Below are 21,274 nucleotides of genomic sequence, written 5' to 3' on the forward strand. Positions count from 1 at the left end.
TGCACTACATGTCAGTGGTGTTCCCACATGATTTCATTTAATCCTCATGACAACTTTATGAGCTGGGACTACTGTTATCCCCATTTTACAGAGGAGGAAACTAAAGTGTACAGTGGCTCAGTCACATAACAAGTTAGCAGTGGAAACTAGGGGCACCCAGGCAGTTGCACCAAGACCTGCTCCTAACATTACCCTATACTGCTTTTGGCTTAGCCTACAGAGCTGTCTTTGTGACCCCTTCTCTGACACTCCTCGTCTGAGCCAAAGGGCAGCTCCTCCCATCATCCATATCAGTCTGACTGCTCTTTCGCAGTAAGACACAATGAGGAAGCCAAAGACTCTAAAGAGAGGGGCACAGGGATGCCAGTTTCCCTCAGAGCACTGCCAAGGAGGGACCACAGCTCCAATGGTGTGGGCATATGATATTCCACCTGCCACAACTCCATGCTCAACTCTCCTGCTCTGAGGGATCAGGCTTGGCCCTGACCCTTCCCCCTGTGAGCAACTGGTGAGCAGCCAGCCCAGGTTGCAGCCGCCAGCATGTGGGCACTGGTCAGCACAAGGCCTGTCTCCTGTCCAATACTCAGGGCCTCGCTGGCCACAGTTGGACTCTGCAAGATTCCTGATGTGGACTCAGATGTGTTTGAGCCTAAAAACATGCTTTTCACTGGTCCCACCCTACTTCAAACAAAACAGAAGGCTGAGTTGTTCTAAAAAACCACGCACAGCTGCATCATCTATTTCCCAGGCCTCAAGTGTCAGGCTCTGCCAAAATTTCTACCTGCATGATCCCATTTAACCTTCCAGCTGCCCTGCCAGTGGCCCTCACTCCATTCTACAGATGAGTAAACTGAGGCCCGGAACGGTCAGGCTGCTTCTTCAAGGCCATCAGCCGTTGGAGATCAGAGCCAGGATTCTGAACCAAGGCTGTGTGAAGCCAGTGGCCCTCTCCATGCCCCACCCCAGCCCAATATGGTGCGATCTTCTTGGGAAAAGTAAGAACTGATGCTGAATTAATTTTTAAAATTGTGGGAGGCAGAATTCTATGATGGTCCCCAGACCCACACCCCTGGTGTACATGCCCTACACAGTCCCTGCCCCTGTGAATATGATGAACTCCACTCTATGATAGGACTGTGTTTGACGGCACTGTTGACTTGTTCATTTTGAGAAAGGGACACTAACCTGATGGGCCTGACCTCATCACATGAGCCTTTTACAAGTAGGGTGTTTTCTCCATCTGATCCTCAAAGTGGAAGTCAGGAATTGGACGATGAGAACCACTGCTGATTTGGAAAATGAAGGGGACCACATGGCAAGGAATGTGGGCAGCCAAGAGAGCTGAGAGTGGCCCCAGCCGACAGCCAGCAGGAAACAGGGACATCAATCCTACAACTGCAACCGCAAGCAACTGCATTCGGCCAACAACCCAAATGAGCGTGGATGCAGACTCTTCCCCAGATCCCCCAGAAGGAGCCAAGTCAACCTGACACCCTGACTTTCACCATGTGGGACCACAAGCAGAAGACCCACCAAGCAGTGCCTGGATGTCTGACCTGCAGCACTTTGAACTTGCAACTGGGGTTGTGGCAAGCTATTGAGTTGGAGGCGATTTGTTATGCCTATAGATAACTAATACAGGTATGCCTGCAGGTGGCCTCCGGGGGACCTTTGAAGGTCGTGGCCAGTGGGGCCTTTCCTCAGGAGGTTCCTGAGGCTTGGGTTCCTCCTGGGATGGGGGCAGGGGAGCCGGTTGCCTCTCCACCCAGACCTGCTTGGGTGCTGCAGAATTAGCAGGTGCCACAGTGAGAGCATGAGCTGTGGAGAGCAAGAGGGAGGCCTTGGTTCAAATCACTGCCTTGCACCACCTCTCTGGGCCTCCCGTTCCCCAACAGTAAAGCAAGATTGATGCCAGCAAGTTGTGAGATAGTGAACTGAGTGATGCATTAAAAAGTGCATAGCTCAGTGCCTAGCGCATAGTACTTGTTTAAGAAGCCATGGATGGTGATCAGATGCTGATCTCGACATTGTGTTATAATTATCATACACATGACAGAGGGTGTCCAGGCCAAGCCCTATAGCACTGAAACAGGTACCTGCCTCTCTGCCTCGTGGGCTGGCGCCCCAAGTAGGAATTTCTCCCTGCAAGAAGCAACACAGAAGGCTGGCTGGAGGCCCCTGCTGCTCCTGGGGCAGAGAGGGACCCCGTCCATCCACACTGGTAGAGCCACCTACCAAGGTCCTCCAGAGCCTTGCAGAGGGGTTGAAGAAGGCATTCCTTCAACAATTGTAAAAGGTGCATTTTAGAAACCAAGAGGGTCTTGCTTCTGTGAGCCGGGACTGAGGGTGAACTGGACACCTGGCCCTGTGCCAGCACTGTGAGAAACAAAAAGGAACCAAACCCCTGTTTCCATGCATTCTGGGAGAGAGACTCAGAGACAATGGCTGGCAGGGGGTGGGCACAAAGGTGAGACTCAGTTGTTCTGTGATGGGCCCCAGGAATGGAGCAGAGGAGAGAGATTCTTTGCATACAGGTGGTTTACAACACAGTAAACATCTCAATGCAAAGCGTGGGGCTTTCTCAGTGCAAAGCATGGGGCTGTCCGAGACGCTGCCGGAGCTCTGAGGAGCTGGGCCAGGGAGGGCAGGGGGCTTTGCTGTCAGTGCTGCAGAGCTAGGAGAAGCTTTCCAGGTTGCGCAGGCAAGAGGAACCAGCCCAGGCAGAGGCAACAGGTGGATGCAGAGGCTGGAGCAGACACGGCAAGTCAGGGAGCTTCGGCTGCTCAGCATGAGTCATGCCCACCTCCTTGGGCCAGAAGCCCCTGGACCTTGCTTCCAGACAAGATTCATGTCCCAACTTTGGTCCCTTCCAAGACTTACTCAGACGATGGCTTAACTGAAATGCACTATAGACAGTGAGCCGGCAGCCACATGGAGCCCAAGGGAGAGGCTTGAGGCTGGGAGCGGTGCCATAAAGGTAGAGGGTGTGGTTCACAGGTCTGGGTTTAGCTTTCACAGGTGTCTGAGGCCATCGGGTGACTCGGGCAATGGGTGGGGACAGTGTGGGTTCTTATCTCAGGACATGTCACAAGCTACTCCAGGCCCTTGAGATAAGAAAGTTCAATGGCTTCGTCCAGTTGCTTTCATAATTTTTCCTCAAACACCACTTCAGTTTCAACTTTAGAGCAGCACTTGCTCAGGCCGGGCACACAGGCTATGTATGGTTGTGCCATGCTGTTCTTGTGGCAGACATAACTAATTGATTGCAGAATCCTCACTTTAATGTTCAGGCAACTGATGGATTCGGGGTGTTTGGGGTCCGAACCACTCTTCTGAATTAGATGAACTCCTCACCTTATCATGAAGCCTACATGAAGCCCACCGGAGTCCAACCCTCCTTTCTGCTCTCTGGCTACTTTTGGCCAAGAGAGTTGGAAAACTGTAGTAACTAGTACTAAGGGAGAATGAGACAGCTGTCATCCTCTCTCTGTCTTTCTGTCTTTGTCCATCACACACACCTAGAAATGGAGGCAGAGCAAGGTTAGGTGCATGATTTATCATCTGAAGCACAGTGACGTACGTGGTGCACACCGTGGTAGTTACTACAATTTTCCAACTATCTCAGCCAAGAGGGCAGAGAGGAGGGTCAGACCCTGGTAGGCTGACCAGGTGGGTGCCAGTACCTGGCACACGAAAGTCGCTCCACCAATGTCGGAGGAACATCTATGTCACCCAGCCACCTCTTGACCATTCCTCCCCGGTACCATCTCTCAGCCGGTTCACATCTCAGCAATGTTTTTGTCCCCTCTTGTTTTCACCTCTTTTCCCAGGAAGTTGGGGGAGGGTGGTGGCGTGGGGCAGTGTTCATTAAACGGTTGAAGAGCTAGGGCCTGGAGAAGTTTTCCTGGGGTCTTTAAATGACTGCTGAGATGGATTTCTAGATAAATGAAGAGTGAGCATTTGGAGGTGGGGGACTAGGCTCTCCCAGGGCCTTCAGCTCCCTCCCCCAACCCCCGCCTCCACTCCTTCCTCTGGGAATTAATTGGTATCAAGAGAGAACTTTAGGAAATGGCCATGTTTAAAAGGCCCCTGCTTAATGTTCCCTTTAATTAGAATGGGTTTCACTTGACACTGTTTTTGCTGACCCACAGGGGAGGGCAGCCCTGCCCGGTGACTGCGCGGCGACCCAAGCATTCCCGCGTCTCGGTTATGCCCTGTTTGTGAGCTCACTCAGCAGAGTTCAAAAGAATGGCTTTTTCTGCAGCAGAACAACAGCCAGGGTCCAGAGAGTCACTCCCCTCAGTTCAGGCACCTCTGTGGGAACCTGGGCCTGGGACATTCCTCTGGAATGAAGAATGTGCACGCGGGCATCGGGGAGGGGTGCCTGCTGAGGGCACTCTCTCAGCAGGCTCAGCAGGCAGGGCATGAGCCCCAGGAGGGCCAGGCTCGAGTAGGGCCCCGGAGCTGGAGGCTCAAGCAGGGCGGGCACGGGGCTCGCCCCCAGAGCTCCCCCAGCCGGGCCAGGAGGTTGTCCCCTGAGAGGGCGATGCTAGCAAAGTGGGTCATGATGGCAAAGGCCAAGAGCTGGGGAAGCCCGGGGGGGCACTTGATGCCACCCAGGCAGGGCCAGCAAACTCCCCAGGGAAAGGTCTCTCTAGAGCAGGACCTTGTGTGAGCCCGGATGAGCTCCGCTGTGCTCAGGCAACAGACATGCATGCAGATTTCAGAACATTCATGCTGCAAAGGCCCATCCCCACTCTCGTCACGCTGTCACAGAGGCCATCCTTGATGGGTGTCCCCCCAGCATTGGCTCGAGGATCTGGGCCGCCTCCAGCCGTGGGAAGGAATGCAGAGCACTCACATTCGGTTCCAGCTGCCGCAGGCTGGGCACGATGTACAGACATTGAGTTCCACGGTCTCGAGGACACTGGGAAGTGGGGCTTTGAACCCTCTGAACCCCGGAAGAGGCGACGCAGTGGGAAGCACAGAGCTCTGTCACTGGCCCATTCCTGAAGGGCTGGAGAAGCAGAGGTAGCTGCGTGTGCAGAGGCCTGGAAGCGGGAGAGGTTTGGGGAAGCACAGGTGTTCAGGATCCCTGGACTATGAGGGGCAAGGGATGGAGGGATGCAAAGAGGTGAGGTTAGAGAATGGGGAGGGCGCAGCCAAGAAGTTTCTGGAAGGCTATGGCGAGCAGCAATGACTTCATCAGGATGGCTGTGGGAGCCATTGAGTGTTCTAGGCTGAGAGTGACTTGGTCAGATTTGACAGGAATGGGCCTATGGGAACAGCCCTGCAGACCCCCCAGCAAGACCCCCTGTGAGCAGGGGAGGCCCCATCCACTGTCCCCTGAAACCCTGGCTCAGGCTGAGGCACAGCTGCAGGGTCGTCTCTCTCCAGAATAAACGTTGTTGCCCTGGGCGTCTGACGGAGCGGTCAGTCAGGAGTGCAGAGGACTCCTGCTAGGCCAGACTGAGGCAGGGCCTCAGGGCAGGGACAGGTGGGGGGGTGAATGTGTGTCCGTGAAAGCGGAGGCCCACAAAGAGCTCCTCCAAGCTTACTGCAGAGCCTCGCAGGGAAACCAAAAGAGAAAAGACGACAGCCCTGGCCCCAACCCCAACACAGGCCTTCTCTTATCCAGGTCCAGCGGTGCACACCGCAGCCACTTCCTCAGGTCCAGGGTGGACACGGGCATCCGTGGAGACTGCTGAGGCAGTGACTGGACTCCAGCGGCAGAAAGCTTGTTCCCTGCAGCCCAGGGTCATCATTCTTAGCCATTCATTCATTCACTCATTCACCCAACAAGCGTCCATTCAGCACCACCGTGGGAGCCACCGCTGACCCCAAAGGACACAGTCCCTGCCCTCGTCGAGTTTATTCTAGTGGGAGAGGCAGACTCTGAACAGGTGGGGAAGCAAATCAACATGACAAAGTGTGTCAGTGAGGAGAGCGGCCAGTGAGGAGCAGGAACAGAGCCCCTCACCTGCCTGGGAAAAGTGGTGCAGAGGCTCTCCGAGGAAACCCTGAGATTGAGAAGGAGCCTGCAGTGTGGGATGGAGGCAAAGCCACTCCCAGCAGGATGAACAGCACATCCAAAGGCCCTGGGGCCGGCAGGACCTGAGTCATTGGAGGCACTGGGAGGGATGCAGCGAGGCTGGTGCATGAGAGCCAGGGCAGGTATGTCCAGAGAGGCCCCATGGCGGCTCGATTTCAGGACTTCAAAAGGCATCATGTACAGAATGGGCAACAGCAGCTGAGGATGGAGGCAGGGAAACACCCAGGCCTCCAGGGCAACCTCACTAGGCTCAGCATGAACCGTGCCCACCTCCTTGGGGAAGGAGCCCCTGAGCCTTGCTTCCAGACAGGATTCGTGTCCCAGCGCTCATCCCTCCCAAGACTCACTCAGGCGGTGGCCTAACTAAAATGCCATCATCTGAGTAAGTCAGGTCGAAGGATTTAGAGACCCCACAGAGGGAAGATCCACCCCTGGTCTTGGGTGATGAACTGCGTCCGTGTGTGTGGATGCAGGAGAGGAGGGTGGGGAGGTCCTGGACTGAGCACCTGGGTAGACAATGGCCATTTGCTGAGGGGTGGAAGCAAGGACAGGAATGAGGGGCAGTGAAGCTGAAACCAAGAGCCCATGGGGGAATGCCAGGTGCGTGGTGCCCACGAGCCACCCACGTGAGGATGCAGGTAGAGGTCAGCTGTCCGGAGCTCAGGGGACTGGGCTTACTGGAGATTTGGAAGGAACCCTTTCAAGAAGCTCCCCACCATGGAAAGACAAATTCTCCATCTTTATATGTATTAGAGGAATAAAGCCACAAAAGCTCAAGGGGTATTTAGCTCCACGGAAAGGGTGGAAACCATCATTATCCCAATTTTCCAGATGGGAAAACTGAGGCACAGAGAAGCTCAGCAAGTAGCCAGTGGCAGCTCACCTAAGTAGCCAGTGGCAGACGCGAGATTTAATCCAGGCTCTCTGCCCCCGCAGCCCATGTTGTCACATCGGATGACTTGCCTAGGGTCACGCAGTCTTGGCTGAGCACAAAGCTGGCTCTCCTGACTCAATTCCAGTGCTCTTTCCTCGCCCTTGCCTCAGCAGATAGTTGGAATTCCAGAGCCTGTAGCCACCAGAGAAGTTATCAGCGCATAGCTGAAATTACACCTTGCGAATTTGGATCTAATTCTTCCCCGGCTGTGCTTTTCAGCCAGCATTCCTGGGCATAAGACGTCTCAGCTTGGCCCCAGGGGCTTATCGATGGAATTACCAGGTACCAGGAATGTGGGACCCGGGAGCCTCATCCCAGAGGATGAGTGGTAAAGTATCCTGTGCCGCCATGTTGAAACTAAGGCAACCACCACCACCCCAGTCTCCTGCGGAGTGGCAGACCAGGGTCAGGCTTGGGTCAGACAAACAGGTGTCATTGCTTTGGGACAAGCCAGGGAGCCAGGGGACGAGCCGGGGAGCTTCTGCATCCCCCACGCATCCCACTGTTTCTGAGCACGGTCACCAGGCTTGAAGCCTATGGCAGCCCCATGAATGGGTCTCCATCCCGATGTTATAGACTAGGAAGTGGAGACTGGAGGAGAACAAGCCACCTGCCTGGGCCCCCCACCCAAGGAATGGCAGAACCAGGACACAAACCCCAGGGGCTGGACTTGCGTCATTTCCTCCACAAATACATCTTGCATCAGGCTTACTCAGAGCCAGGTTCCAAAAGAGGGGCTGGAAACACAAACACGAGTTCATGCCTGCCCTCAAACATCTCACAGTGGGAGGGAGGGGAACACCAGGGGAAACACCATTCACTATGGACATGGTTGTGCCTTCGAAAGGAAGGAGAGTCCAACACACGCTATGACATTAAGCTGAGAGGAATAAGCCAGTCCCAGCAGGACAGGTACTGCAGGATCCCACTAACATGAGGTCCCTGGAGTGGTCAGATTCATGGAGACAGAAGGCAGAATGGTGGGTGCCAGGTGCTAAGGAAGGAGGAAGAAGGAGTTAACGTTTAACAGGTAGAGTTCTAGTTTGGAAGATGAGAAAGTTCTAGAGATGAATGGTAATGATGATTGTACAAGCATCCTGATGGTTGAATGTACTTTAATGCCACAGAACCATACACTAATAAATGATTAAAATGGTGAATACTATATTATGCATATTTTACCATGATTATTATTATTTTTTTTTTTTGAGATGGAGCCTCACTCTGTCACCCAGGTTGGAGTGTAGTGGCAGGATCTCAGCTCACTGCAGCCTCTGCCTCCCAGGTTCAAGTGATTCTCCTGCCTCAGCCTCCCAAGTAGCTGGGATTACAGGTGCATGTCACCACACCCAGGCAATTTGCATATTTTTAGTAGAGACAGGATTTCACCATGTTGGCCAGGCTGGTCTTGAACTCCTGACCTCAAGTGATCAGCCCACCTCGGCCTCCCAAAGAGCTGGGATTACAGGTGTGAGCCACCACACCCAGCAAAATTTTTAATTGAAAAAAAAAAAAGAAACTGTTCACTTCATTCATTGGTTCTACAGCAGTGACCAAAAGCCCACTGTGCTCCCTTAAGCACTGTGCTGAGCCCTGGGCTGGGTGAGTGCATGAGGTTGTGTGTGTGATTGTGTGACTGTGTGTGTGGGCATACATGTGTGAGCATGTGTGAGAGACAGTGTGCACCTCAGGGCATGAGAGGCATGTAAAAAAGTGTCCTGCGGGTGGGGTGTTGACGCCCAGGCAGGAAAGCCCAGGCCCACACAGGCAAACATGGCTGCAACAGAAATAACTGCAGCATAATCATGTGGCCTGCAGGAAGCCAGGCCCAGTGCGGGGCACTTGATGCACACACCATTTAGTTCTCAGCACAGCTCTCTCAGGGAGCTATTATTAATACTATCCTGTCTGACAGAGCAGGAAACTGAGGCTCCCAGGGGGTCACCTGATCCAGGCTACTCAACTACTAAGACAAAGAGCAGGATTCCCACCTCATACATTGGTGATCTGTTGCTCATCCCAAATGACCCCAAACTCAGCAGCTGAAAGCCATACACATTAATTACCTCTTGCAGTTCCTCTGGGTCAGGGATCTGGGAGTGGCTTAGCTGGGTGATTCCAGCTCAGGGTCTCTCAGGAGGTCACAGTCTCAACTCTCAGTTGGCCAGGGCTGCAGTTTTATCTGAAGGCTCAACTGGGGCTAAGGGATCCACTTCCAGGATGGCACACTCATACAGCTGTGGGCGGGAGACCTCAGTTCCTTGCTACATGGACCTTTCTAGTGGGCTGCTTGGGGGTCTTCACAGCATGATGGACATCATACTTGAAAAAAGAAAGACAGAAGCCACAGGCCTTTTATGATATGGCCTAGAGAATCATACTCCATCCTTTCCACAATATCCTGTTGGTTACAAGCTCAGTCTTATTCAAGATGGGAGGAAGCTACACAAGGATGTGAATAGCAAGAGGTGAGGATCAGTAGATGCCATTTCGAGTTAGCTACCACACCTAGTGTCATCCAAATCTCCTGCCAGGAGTCTGTGTTCTGCTACAAGACCAGAGGTCACTCACACAGAGTTGTTGGCATCAGAAGCCTCCAGAGACTGGGATTTGGATGCTCTGGAAGAGAGGTACAGGCCAGACGGGAGTTCTGTACTGAAAGGAGACAGAAGTGGTACCTGGTCTGAGCCTGGGTCTCAACTGAGAAGCTCACATTAAGCCATAAACACATTTTGGAAACATTATGGGTGTGCAGGCATGGGAGGCATCCTTCTCAGACACATGCCAGCTCAGAAACACACCGGGGACCTGGGGGTGGGTGACCAGGTGAATGGCAGCGCTTCTGTCTGTGGCAGCAAGAGCTGGATGTTGGTGTCAGATAGACTTGAAATGTGTCCACTGGGTGTGACATTGAGTAAGTTTCCCACATCCACTCTGACCCTCAGTCTCCTCCTCTGAAATGGGATATTTGTTTCTTCCACACAAGAGAGGGAATAAAGCCACACATATCAAGGAGCCTGGAACACACCAGAGCCTCGGGTTCAGCCTCTGAAGCCCAGCAAGAAGCAGAAACAGCCACGGCTCAGACCAGGCTATGCTCTGCCACATGGCAACTGCCTATGGCAAGGAGTTGGTGTGGTCACACACACTGCACCAGTGAAACATGACTGTCCTTGTCCCAGTTCAGCCAGAAGGACTCTTTCACTCCCACAGACGCAGATTAGTCAGACTGACTAGTCGCTCCCTCCTGGGTGTGCCTGGGTGAAAGGGCCAATACCGCTTGTGGTTACTGGAATGCCCCATTAATGAGAAATGATCCGAACAAATATTTCACACCTCTATTTTCACATTCCAATGGGAAAATAACATGGAGCACGGCGTGTTCCCCTCAAGGATAGCTGACAAAGGAAAAGGCCCTTCCTTTATTTCCACTGGGAGTTTTGTTTTCCTTTTATCTAAAAGGGGTTATCAGTGCTGCTCAAATAAAGAAGAAATGTGTGATTGAAAATGGGTGGAGGATATGCTATTTAGAAAAAAGAAAGCCTAAACAAATGAAAAATTGTATAAAGAGATCATTTTTCATCAATTTGGCATTCCTTAATTACAGGCTAAATAAACCTCTCGCCCTCAGTACAATCAGACATAATTAATGCAGTCTCTGTAACTGATCATTAATTATATCAGTAACACATATTATTTATTGCATGCATTTCATTGTTACAGTGACTCAGCGAAGAGGTGCTGGTAATACAGTTTACACTCTAGGAGACATAGAAAAGCCAGTTAACTCATCCAAGCTCATGCAGCTAATAAACCGCAGACCCATGATTCAAGTCTGGCAGAGGTCTCACTCCAAAGCTCATGCTTCCCCACCCAAACACCATTCTATCTCCAAGGAAAGGAAGAACAGGTGTCTCTGGCTGAACAGCTGCAAAGCCAAGACTGAAAGGATTTATTTTTAAACAACTTGACTTTTGTCACTTCACCCAAAATTAATACCAGCCTTGCTTTGTGTCCCTTCTGCAACTTGAGGTCTGACACTAGGAATTTGGGGTAGTGATGGATGTGCAGGTAAATCAGTGGGTGGGTAGAGGGGCAACAAAACTGGCTCCTGAAGATTAAGTGGATGGATAGACAAGCAATAGATGATGCTGGGCAGGTGAACAGATAGACTGGCAGTGAGATGAAGGATGGATGCTGCATGCATGGGTGCCCGGCGGGTAAGGTGATGGTAGATGAATGAGTGTGGATGGATTGATGATAGATGCTGCATGCATGGGTGTTGGGTAGGTAAAGTGATGAATGGATGGGTGAGTGTGGATGGATTAATGGTTGATACTGCATGCATGGGTGGCTGGTAGGTAAGGTGATGGTAGATGAGTAAGTGTGGATGGATTGATGGTGGATGCTGCATGTATGGATGGCTGGTGGGTAACATGATGGCATGGATAAGTGAATGTGGATGGATTAATGGTGGATGCTGCATGCATGGGTGGCTGATGGGTAACATGATGGCATGGATGGGTACGTGTGGATGGATTGATGGTGGACGCTGTGTGCATGAGTGGCTGGTGGGTAAGGTGATGGATGGATAAGTGAGTGTAGATAGATTGATAGTGGATGTTGCATGCATGGGTAGCTGGTGGGTAAGGTGATGGATGGATGGGTGTGTGTGGATGGATTGATGGTGGATGCTGCATGCATGGATGGCTGGTGGGTAAGGTGATGGATGGATAAGTGAGTGTGGATAGATTGATGGTGGATGTTGCATGCATGGATGGCTGGTGGGTAACATGATGGCATGGATGGGTGTGGATGGATTGATGGTGGATGCTGTGTGCATGGGTGGCTGGTGGGTAAGGTGATGGATGGATGGGTGCGTGTGGATGGATTGATGGTGGATGCTGCATGCATGGGTGACTGGTGGGTGAGAGGCGATGGATGGGTGTGTGTGGAAGACTGATGGTGGATGCTGTGTGCATGGGTGGCTGGTGGGTAAGGTGATGATAGATGAGTGAGTGGATGGATTGATGGTAGATGTTGGCTAGAAGGACAGATCAATGGATTGGTAGGGAACAAGGTGGGTGGTGGAATAAATGAGTGGGTAGGGCCAGTACATCCTCAGGACACAAGAATCAAGCCCCTGACTGTGGGCCTGACTCCCCATTCCTCTGCAATTATCCCATGGGGTCGGGGAGATTGGCGAGGGCAGGACTTGGTCAGATACGTACCTGAGAGGACAGGCACTTCCTGAGCACTTGCTGCCTGGAAGTCTAGAATCTGAGAGGTGGCAGGGCTATAGAGACCACACTAGTTTTTCGGCAGCTCCCCAGAGTGGGAGAGCCTGGCTGGCAAGCACAGGTAACACCAGGGCCCTCCACTCTGACCCTCACTTGGGCTCTGGTGGCTGAAGCCTGCCCCACACTCCAGCCTGAGCTGAACTACCCCTAGACCTGGCTGACTTAACCTCTCCAAGCCTTAGATTTCTAAATGAAGATCATAATATTAATTCAGGAAGATCATTTTAAGGATTCAGTAACATGATGTTTGCAAAATGCATGGCACAGAGTAGGTGCCCCGCAGGTGTGTCCCCAGGGCCTGGGACTCCAGACTCACCTGTGGGTGCCTGAGGCTCCACCCTCCCCCACAGCCCCAGCCTCCGGGAGGTAACTGCAAAAGCTCCAGGCGAGAGGCCCTGGGACCGTGGGAACTTCCTACAGCGTGTTTGTCTTGGGCTGCCTGGGAGGGGCCGCCACCTCCGTCAGCTCCAGCAGGAGCTCCTGCCAGGTCACCCAGCGTGAAAAGAAGGAATTGTTCCCGGGACCTTTGCTTCCCTTGTCAAAGGTGACTTGAGCCTGAGACACAAGCACAGCCCCTCTTCCCTAAAGGCCAGGCCAGTCCCAGTTCCGTCCGCACTCCCAAAGGGGTTGAAGGAGTCGTCTGTGCTGGGGGACCCCACAATGTCTTCCCTGCCAGCAGGTGTGAGGCTTTGCAGCCGCAAGTCCCCACCCGTGAGCCAGCAGCTGGCCAGGGCTCCTCCAGGGTCCCACTAATTCCCACCACTTACCCAGTTCTCATTCCCCTCTGTGCCCCCATAGTACCCAGCATGGAACCCAACCCAGGGTCAGGGGCTCAGACACTTGGCTGAATCGAACTCCCCAGCCCAGGTGAGACCCCCACCCACCCAGAACGAGGCACCTTCCCCTCCTCTCACCTGTCCTCCACCCTGCCCCCGGAGGGTGTCCCCCGTGCTGGTCTCTGGAGGTGGGCCACAAGTCTCTATGCAGTTGGACACTTTCCTCACCAAGTTCTTGTCACTCTGCCTCAGCCTCCTCCACCCCAGTTACATGACTGAGGGTCAAGGTCTGCCCTCCCCCAGCCCAACGCCTGCTGCCCACCTGCCCTGCTTCAGCCGGCTGGTGCAGCCCCAGGGTGTAACCTTCTGGCAACTGTGGAGCCTTCTGGAGACCAGCCATGTGGTGCTCGCTGCAGGCAGCACAGCTGGGGTTAAGGGCAGCCTCGGATCACAGAGGTTCCATTTCCGATTTTCCAGAAGTTGCCGATTATTAATGATCATTGTTCTTTCCTTCTGGGGCATAACAAAGCAGATTCAACTGACAACGGAACAGCAGCAGGTCAAGATTCCCACAGTATGAAATGTCAGCCTCTGGCGGCAATGACATTCACCCAGGGGCACTAAAAATAGATGTAAAAACAGAAGCATGCAGCCTCCGGATGCTGGAGAGGCCAGGTGAGCTCAGGACTGAAATGACACTTGCGGTGACATCTATGGCCCATGGCAAAGCTGGGCTTTTCCTACTTCCTTTTTTAAAAAATTTTTTTCTTGAGAAACAAAAAGAAAGTGAACTTGAGAAGGGTCAGCCCAGAAGGACTTTGCTTTTTTAAGTCTGACTTTACATGCAAAATTCAGCTAGAAAGAAAAACTGCCATGAGATATGAGCACGGGAGGCATCAAGTTTGGCTAAATTCACCACTGCTTAGCCCAGAGAGGCACAGAGGATGCTTATCGTCCTTCCCAGCTCCTTGCTGACCCAGAATTGGCTATGGAACCTGGCTGAGGTCAGCACAGACCAATAGAACTCTTCTGACAATAGAAATGCTCTGTACCTGCTCCATCCCATCTGGTACCCAATAGCTATAGTAGCACTTGAAATGTGGCTGTAGGCTGGGCACGATAGCTTACATCTGCAGCCCCAGCTACTCAGGGTGCTGAGGTGGGAGGACAGCTTCAGACCAGGGGTTCAAGACCAGCCTGAGCAACATAGTGAGAACCCAACTCTACAAAAAATAAAAAATTATCTGTGCTTGGTGATGCCCACCTCTAGTCTGGGCTACTTGAGAGGCAGAAGCTGGAGGATCGCCTGAACCCAGAAGTTCAGTGTTACAATGAGCTATGATGATTGCACTACTGCAATCCAGCCTGGGTGACAGGGCGAGACCCTATCTCTAAATTTAAAAAAGAAAGACCGAAACGATCTGACTCTGGCAATTGAGCAACTGAATTGTTAATTTTATTTAATTTTAATTGATTTAGATTGAAATAGCCATATTTAAATGATAGCTAGTGGCTACCATACTAGACCGCACAGTTTTAGGTTCTGGGGAAAGAGAGCTACAATTGATTAGCAATGTCTGCCAGGGACGCAGGCTGGGAAGATAAGGCACAAATGCCATATTATGGAAGGACCAGAGATCCGGTGTGATCCAGGTCACCTGAGACCTAAATCAGTGATTCTGGTGCCTGCACAGTTTCAGCATTCAGGAGGAAAAGTGTCTGTGAAGTTTAGTGTCACCCCCTACTCTTCAGTCTCATGGTCTAGTCAGGCAACTGCAAGTCTCTTTACTAGCTTTCTTCCACAACAGACAGAGGGGTCCTTCCAAAATACCAATGCAGCCATTATCTACCCTGCTTGAAAGCCTGAATCTAATCCTCCAACCATGGCCACCAAGACCCATCCTGAGGCTGTGCCCCTCTGCAGCCTAGGCCCCTCAGTCTTCTCCACCTCCATCCAACACAGACCCCGCCAGTCCCAATTGGTTCTTCCTCTGCTCCACTGCACAGGAAGCTCCAAAGCAAGGGCTTCCTCTTGCACCATCTTAGCACCTCCACCCAAAGCACAGGACCTGAAGAGTCCCCACGGGAGGCTCACATGATTCCAGGAACTCCCAAGTCTACATTATTTTTATGTCTTTCCAATAATAAGACAAGAATCCTTATCGCCCTGTTTTGCAGATGAGGATACTGAGGTTCAAAGAGGGAAAGAGTTTGGCCAAGAACAAAAGAGAAAATGGCATATCTGAGACTCAGACCTGGGTAGATGTCACTCCCAAACTTGGCCTCAGCACAGGGGTTGCACTGAGAATGGAAACCAGGTCATAGGACACCCAGTCCACTATTTCTTTTACTATTAACTCAACAAATGTTATGTGATGGAAGGGAAGAAGGGGTGGGTGGGTATGCGTATGGATGGGTAGATGGGTGGGTGTGTGTATTGATGAGTAGATGAGTTGGTGCATAGGTGGATGGATAGATAGATGGATAAATGGATTGATACATGGATGGATGGATGGATGGATGTGTATATGGATGGGTGGATGGATGAGTGTATAGGTGGATGGATGGATGATCGTATAAGTGGATGGATGGATGGATGGATGGATGGATAGATGGATGGATGGATGGATGGAGATCTGGGTGGATGGATAAGTGTGTAGGTGGATGGCTAGATGGATGGATAAATGTATGGATAGATGGATGAATAAATAGATGAATGGATCAATGGGTGGCTAGATGGATTGACGGATGTGTATATAGATGCATGCAAACATGCATGAATGAACACAAGGGCAAAAAAACACGGTAACAGGTCATGAATAGGGAATGGGATGAGGTCATCATCCACCTTTCTCTTAACCATATTCAGGTATATCAGAAAATGAGGTCATGTGAAAAAATTCTTTGAGACTTTTGTTTTTAAAGAGATAAAGTAGCTGGCAAGCTGTGTGTATGGAGCAAGCCCTGAGCTGTGTGAGGGCCTGCTCACCCCCCCCCCACTCCTCCCTTGTCTCCACTCCCCCCACTCCTGCTGGCTCACTGAACCCCTCCCTAATGCTGCTTTCCCATGGGAAGGCTGAGAAGCAATAGCAATTTCTTCTGAATGGAACTCTCCCCTGAGCCAAAGAGTAAACAGGAGCCAGCAAAGAGCTCGAGTTGGTGTGTAACTGCTCGGGCGGTGATTACATAACCAGGACATACCTGGGAGAGGCACTGATCCAGGGGATTTTAACAAGCAATCGGGGAGGGCTAGCGTGGGAGGCGGGCAGGGGGAACGCCCAGTGCAGGAATGGCCGTACAGCTACCTGGCCTCGCTGGGAACTGGAGCCGGCTTGCTCGGGGAGGGAGGACACTCAAGTGTCACTTACTGAGAGCCTTGTACCATGACAGGCCTCTTGCATGATTCCTTTGTTTAATCCTCACAAAGGCACTACAGAGTGGGCTAGTCCAGCTATGTTCCCTTTGATAGATGAAAAATTAAAACTAGACACAGAAAGGGGTAGCCAGGCAGCAACTGTGTGGTGAGCTGGGACAGCCCCAGACTGGCTCCAGGGACTGCAGGGTAGACCGAGCTATAAGGCTGGTGCTTTCTCTTCTCTTCTCCCTTCCCTGCCTTGCTGTCCTCCTTCCCTCCCTCCTTCCTCAATTCCTGCCATCAGATCATGTGTCCATTCATTCTTTCAATTGTCCACCCATCCACCCACCTGGTGCCCAGTGGCTTTTCCCTTCTCCCCACAGTAGTGGACCTGCATCAAGAGAGGGACCAAAGGGAAGTAAGATGCAGCTGCTGCCTGCAGAAGGGCTTTCTGACAGGGACAGGTGATGTAGAAGCAACCACCTGCCACAGAACATGGCTTGAACACTTCGGGTGCTGAGCCCTTCCTGCCTGTGGGATACTGAGCAGTTTTGCAATGATTTTCTCCTTTTACCTGCAAGATGGCTCCAAGTTCAAAGCCATTATTCGCCTGTGGCAGAGAGGAGACTGAAGTCCAGAGAGGTGGGCTCAGGGTCTCATGGGAGCCTCAACCTTGGGACTTGGAGGTCAGGGAGGGCTTTCCAGAGGGGGTAGCCTCAAGCTGGCAGAGCAGTTCAGGGCGGGGGATGTTTTTAGCCGCTAGAGCCTTGGGATGGCGGAAGCGTGGAGAGGGTCCTTTGCCACCTGGCATTCGGCTGTCCCACTATCCTCCAGGAGGAGGGGACTTGGGAAAGCCATGGTGCACCCAGGCAGAGCCCTGGCCAGGCTGAGGACAATTGGCCCAGAGCAGTGGCTTCAGCCCTAGAGCATGGTTGCAGAGTGAGACCATGCACACCGAGACCCTTCTCTGTGTCTCCCCGTCTATAAAGGGAGGGTGAAGTGAGACAAAGCGTGGAAGCTGTGTTGGCACCTGCTGAGTCCTTAGAGGTGAAGGTCCCTGTGGATGCTGCCCTGCAGGAAGGGCTGGAGCCCAGCAGACAAGCAACAGGGGAGGCCTTGTGCCCAGGTGTTCTTGCCTGCCTGGGCTGTCTGGGGCAACCAGGCCCAAACGGGGTGTCACCCCCAAGGGCGGGACCAGGGTACAAGTCACATCATGAGGGAGACCTCCCTTTCCCACGGCACCCCAGAGCTGCCAAGCGCCACGCTGCCATTACATAAGGCACCAACCTGCCACCGCTGGCTGCCCCGTGCGTTGCCACGTAAATAGAACCCTGTATTTACCTACCCTGGGGAAGGGACAGGGCTACCTGGTGGGCGGAGAGACAGCAGTTCAGAGGCCTCCAGCTCTGATTTCTGTTCTGCTCCAAGTGCACACACATCCTGTGCCCAGTAGCTGGGCTTGGGTGGGGGTGCACCGGCAGAAGGGGCCAAAGGAAACTCTGCGTCCTGGGAGCATGGGCCAAAGGCCTCTGGGTTGTAGGCTCAGGTTGCAGCCACCAGCTCTGGGCGGGGGAGACCAGACTTGCCTTGCAGGCTATGGCCATATCTGAGCAGCAAGCAGCAGATGGCACTGATGGCCCCAGAGGCTTCCCTGCTGTTGGCACCGGTCAGCTACACAGGAAGGACAAATGGCCATCTGCACAGCCAGGGCCAGAGCCTGGGAGTCTCCAGGAGCCAGCCATGGGCACAGCCCCACCTGTAACAACCATTCCTCCAGGGAGCCAAACTCAGTAAGGACTTATTTTGTTCTAAAGAAATATAATACATGTTTTAGCTTTCATTTCCATAACATTCTAGATGTTCCTATTCTTGTTTTACACAGGAAGAAACTGAGGCACAGAGAAGTAAATGACTGACCCAAGACCACAGAGCTAATGGGATGATAGAGTCAGGATTTGAACACAGGTTTCTCTGACCCTAAGTAGTTATTCCCAATAAGTATGCTGCCCCTGTATTTCATCTCAGTGTTTTCATCTACCAAGTAAGAGCAGTCATATAATCCAAGACACAGTGTTACTCTGGGCTCTGTGATGAATAATGGTAGCCTCGTGGCATCTGTCCATAGATGCTTGGCTGGATCAATGAGTGGATAGGTGGATGGACAGTGGGACAGGTGGGCAGATGGATGGACAGAGTGCCACATTTATGAGTGGGGTGGGAAGATGTCAGGATGGATAGATGGATAGGTGGTTAGAAGGATGACCAATAAGCAGATAGACTGGTACATGGACTAACAGGTGGATGAGTAGATGAATGATGGATAAATGGTTGGATGGGTGGATGAGTGAATGCGTGAGGACTAGAAAGGTAAACAAAGATAGGTAGAATGGATGGATGATTGAAGGAGTGATGGGTGAAGGAGTGATGGGTGACTGGATGGATGGATGGATGGATGGATGGATGGATGGATGGATGGATGAATAGGTAAATCAGTGGATGGAAGATGAATAAATGAGTGGGTGGACATGTAGATGGATGGTTGGAAAGGGCTTTGAATGAATAACTAACAGTTGGATAGATGAATAGATAAACAAATCAATGAATGGATCAATGAACAGTTGGACATGTGGATGGCTACACAGATGGTTGTAATGAAGGCTAGAAAGATGAACGGCGAGATGGATGAGAAGTTAAGTGGGTGAGTAGATTGGTGGCTCTCCTTCCAATCTAACTCTAGTTGGAGAAGAGACTCTCAAACATCCAAAGCCTAGGCCAAACTGAGAGGGACAGCACCCATACTAAAGGGTCAACCATATCAACTCTGTGGTATGGACGTTGCCTGAAGACTGTCAGGTCACCTCACAGAGGCTGTGTCCTTGCTGCTGTGAAACAGCCCTGTGGCAGGTGGAGGGAGTGGTGGTGGCCCAAGCAGGACCCCGGCCAAGCTGTGGAGGCTGCTCCTTTCTCTCCTCCCTCAGTGCCAAGCCAGGGCTCCTACGTCACAGCTACCAGCATAGACCCTGCCATTCTTCCCTCCTCCCTCTCAGTCAGGGCAGCTACAGGTAGACCAGTAGCTCCTTTTCCCACCCCACTAAAGAGCCAGGGGAGAGCTCTGGGCAAAGACAAGGGTCTGGGGACGTCCCCAGATCTGACACTGGCCTGCCATGTGATCGGGGAGGTGGCACTGCCAGTATCTGATCTCTGCTACGGGCGGCAGTCAGACTGGAGTGGAAATACATGGCAGAGAAGCTTGGAGTTACTTTGAGGCAGCTAGATGGAGCCTCCCCAGCCCCTGGTCACAGTCCCTGACACACCCCACTCAGAGCCCCAGGGATCTCTGGACCCCACTGGCTGGGACCATCACCCAGGGCCCTTTGGACTCCAGTGGACTGAGATTCTGGCCCCAGAAACTGAGTCATCCCAGCCCGGAAGGGAAAGGCAGCGAAGCAAAGAGAATAAGCTCAGTTCATCTGGGCCCGAATCTCCCTGGCTAAAGGTGTCCCAATGGACGTGAGCTTGCTCAAGCCCTGCCACTCTCCAGATATCATGTTTTTGTCTCCACCTGGAGCCCATCTGGGAGGCTGGCATGGGTGAGGGATTTGGCGATTTTTTTTATTTTTTTTATTTTTATTTTTTGAGCTGGAGTCTTGCTCTGTCACCCAGGCTGGAGTGCAGTGGCGTGATCTTGGCTCACTGCAACCTCCACTTCCCGGGTTAAAGCGACTCTCCTGCCTCAGCCTCCCGAGCATCTGGGATTACAGGCACCTGCCACCATGCCTGGCTAATTTTTGTATTTTTAGTAGAGACGAGGTTTCACCGTGTTGGCCAGGCTGATCTCAAACTCCTGACCTCAAGTGATCTGCCTGCCTCGGCCTCCCAAAGTGCTGGGATTACAGGCACGAGCCACGACTACTGACCAGACTTGGCGATTTTTACAGGACAGGAGTCTAGGGGATCCTGGGCCTGGCTTGGAGGGGCTGCAGAGGACATGGAAGGGATGTAGGAGCCACAACGTGGCAAGCAAGCCCCAGAGCCGGGGCCTGGGAGCAACTCCCACCCAGCATGGGATGGAAGGAAAGAGGGCAGCCCCTGGGAGCAGGGGGCCCAGGTAGGCTGAGGGGACCCAGGTTCCTTCAGAGAGAGCCCCATCCCCTTCTCCAGGCTTCTGGTCTTTTCAGAGAGCCCCAGCCCCTTCTCCAGGCTTCTGGTCCCTTCAGAGACAGCCCCGTCCCCTTCTCCAGGCTCCTCTGCTCTCAGGACATTTGGCCAGCACTGACCTCTGCTCACAATGCTGCTGCCGTCTCAGGGCCACCATGGGGTCCCTGTGGGACTCCCTCCGGTACCCTAACTCAGAGGCCTGGGACAGGTCTGGGAGGAGAGGGAGGGGCCTGGAGGAGTTGGGGGGCCCACTGTTCCCAGCACAGCCTGCCGGGGCCGCCTACCCACCACTGACAAGCCGTCAATCGCTCCCCTGAGAGTCAGTGCGTGGGCCCCAGACCTTGTCAATCTGCCGGAGCACACGAAGCCAGGGCCAGAGCATTCCCACACCGGACAGCCACTGTGGAGGGGCCCAGGCCTCAGGGTTCCCCCAGCCCCAGGCCTGCAGCTCCAGCTCCCCTGGAGGCCCTGTGTGCTCCCATTCCACACTCAGCAAACCAAGCCCACCCAGGGCCCCTCACACCACCTCGCATCTCAGAGCACACAGAACTGTTTCCCAGGCTCGTGTGGGTGTGGGAGGGAGCACCAGGCCCACCAGAGTTTGGGAGGGCCTCCAAGGGCCACTCTTCTGGAAGTTTCTGGGGTCACATGAAGGCTGAGAGTACAGCTGGGGCCTGGAGGCGAGCTGGACGGAAAGGC

Source organism: Pongo pygmaeus, chromosome 9, assembly GCF_028885625.2.
Source record: "Pongo pygmaeus isolate AG05252 chromosome 9, NHGRI_mPonPyg2-v2.0_pri, whole genome shotgun sequence".
NCBI lineage: Eukaryota > Metazoa > Chordata > Mammalia > Primates > Hominidae > Pongo > Pongo pygmaeus.